Source organism: Triticum dicoccoides, chromosome 5A (assembly GCF_002162155.2).
Source record: "Triticum dicoccoides isolate Atlit2015 ecotype Zavitan chromosome 5A, WEW_v2.0, whole genome shotgun sequence".
Taxonomy (NCBI): domain Eukaryota; kingdom Viridiplantae; phylum Streptophyta; class Magnoliopsida; order Poales; family Poaceae; genus Triticum; species Triticum dicoccoides.
In genome coordinates, this window is record NC_041388.1 from 197,506,759 (window position 1) to 197,509,913 (window position 3,155).

Sequence of the window (3,155 nt, forward strand, 5' to 3'; positions counted from 1 at the left end):
ACAACTTCTGCAGGCCTTGAAACACGTGGGCTCCTCCGAGGAGTAACTTCACCAACTACTAGCTTCCTCGCAGTAGTCTTCTTAATTTTCTTCTTAACAAGGACAACCGTGCCATCACTGCCACACGACACGTCTTCCTCAACAATGAGCTTAGCCGCATGAACAGATCCAGGAACATCAGAACCTTTCTCAAGGCAGGCCGCCCTCTTCTTGTCAAAATCTTCTCGCTTCTTCCTCTTATGTTGGTCCTCCAAGAGAAGCTGAAGAGGCACATCCTCGGGTTGCGTGATAGGTTCAGTGCCATCAACAGACTGCGACTGCGTCTCTGACATCTGAAGAGAGCACAAAGGATCCGGAACGGAATCACAACCTTTGGATGAGGGAGCCCCCTCCTCAACTGCAGCAGGGTTTTCTGATAAACCCAACTCAGATAAAACATCGTTGATGGTGTTCACAGCTTCCTCCTCTATGGACACATCTGCAAAGAACACAAAAAATCGAAGCAAAAAATAAAAAAAGTCAGGAACAAAAACAAAACAAGCGACATGAACAAGCTAAAAAAACATGGCTGAAAACTTTAAAATGAAAAGAAAAGGGGTTTCACATACTAGGTGAAGCAAGAGCTGCTGAAGCAAGATCCTCGAGGCTTGAAACATCCTCAAGGCTCGAAGCAACCTCGGCAATCAAAGTCAAAGGGATAATGGGTGATTTAGCCGCATCAGATATTGGAGCATCAGTATTAACCTCTAAAGCTCCATCTTGATTGCAGGCATTTTTTTCAGAACTATTCAACTCATCACCAACTACAAAAAATGCAAGTAAAAAGGCAGCTGAGTTCTAATGCACAATCCTACACCAAAGGGACTTCTACTTTGACAACAATGTCCAATAACAAGAAGTTCAACAATACCTAACAAAGCAGTAAACATAACAAACAAACTAAAATCTACACATTAACTATAAAAACAACCTACATCAGAGGGGCTACTACATATAACATGAATGTCCAGAAGTTCAACGATATATAACAAAGTAGTAAACACAAAATGTGCATAACAGAAGTTCAACCAAATTTCATTATGAACAAACAATAATTAAAACCAGAAGTTCAACTATGTGACCCAAGCAAATAGCACATAAAAAATATGTAGCATGACCACAAATAGTATTTCACAGCCAAACTAAATATCAATACAATGAACATGATAACAAATAAAAAAACAAAGATATACACTATAAATATGAATCATTTGGGAAGTCCAACAACACTTGGTGACATAGTTTCACCTGCAAATCATCAACTAAAAAGTAAGCAACACTCTACTAACTCAAGCTAAGGGTAAAAAGCATACACATAACCTTTCTTAGAAGTTCACACTAATAAGAATGGCAGTCCAACAAGAAAACTAAGTGAAGATATGGGCAGACATATATAAGAATACTGCTTTAAAATACAAGATCCAACTACATTAAGATACCTGGAGAAGGTTTGGAAGCCATGACAACACAACCCCCTTGATGAATGAAACTACAAACCCTAGAACAACCTACTAAAAACAGGGGATAGAATGCATATAGTTAGCAGGTAGAAAATCATACAACAAATACAAAAAACAACTAAATGAAACCCTAGGATGAAACAACTAGATAATATCAACAAGTATGAAAACATGAACAGTAGCACATATAGGCAAGCACAAACAAAAAAAAGAATCCAGAAACTAACTAGCATGTGACAGACACAATCTAGACTTTGAAATCAACAATACTAAGACAATTAGATACATCAGATTCAGCATGAACCATCAAACCACACCCTCTCTCACATGCATCTGAATGCTGAAATCACCAAAGGGGAAATGAAATCCAATCAACTCTGAACGGAGAAATAGCACACACAAGCATCTCATAGACAAATCTGACCACGGGGGAATGGAATCCACCCACCACACGCACAAGAACCGTACCTAATCTCCCATCAAACCATCAGAAGAAGGGGGTAGGACACGGACACGAGAACAGGAGGCGGACTCGACAGATCTGGCGAAACTAAAAGCAAGCATTAGGGGGGCAGCATTTGTACCTCTCGAAACAACCCACGCACACACGAATCCGCGGCGGTTCTTCCACTCCCCACGACGCCACGCGCACCTTGCAACCGCGCAGGTAGTTGCCGCCCTCGCTTCAGAGCAGAATAGAGCGGGCTGGGCGAGGGGGAGCGGGGCGTGGGGGAGAAATAGAAGCGGGGGCCTGCGCCGGTTACTCCAGCACGAGGGCAGGGGACAGCGGCGGAGAAATCGGGGGGAGTTGGAGGCGAGGAAGGCAGCGGAGCACCGGAGAGGGGGAATAGAGTGAGCGACAGGGGGAGAGGGCTTTTCTGACAGGTGGTGACGAGGGAGATGCTCACTTAATGCCTATATGTCGTCGGAATTGCAGCGCCACTGAATTTACAGTTTTACCCCCAACAGCTAAAAAAGTAAATACATCTATAGATAAATGAATGCACCATTTGAATGCATCTATTATAATGAGATAACTTCACACAACAGCACTGTTGATATCCTTAAAACCAAAAATAGATGGCACATGCACTACCAAAGGAAGAAAAATACATACATAAATATGCACCTAAAAAACAACAGAAAGTTGTTCAAAAAACAAAGAACAGAAGTTCAAGTACTCTAATAAAAGAAGTAACGGCATAAGAATAAATAAACCCTAAGAAACAAAAAGAAGAAGTTCAAGTACAAAAACAAATGAAGTTCATATCTAACCCTAAACCCTAAAAACCTTAAGATAGATAGTGGGGTCACGGATGTGACGGACTCGCCTCCGCATGCGACGACGCGGCACGCCGCGTCATCGCCTGCTCTGGCTCATTCCTGTATCGGCCTCGCAGGGGGAGGGGCCCCCCTCCCCCCTGCTCGGCCTCGCGCTACCGCATTACTGCGCGCTAGGATTTGACAGGACGCAATGCGGTTATTCTGTTTCCACCCCCACCGCACGCACCCTAAACCCTAAAAACCCTAAGATAGATAGTGGGGTCACGGATGTGACAGACTCGCCTCCGCATGCGACGACGCGGCACGCCGCGTCGTCGCCTGCTCCGGCTCGTTCCTGTCTCGGCCTCGCAGGGGGAGGGGAGGGGGGTCCCG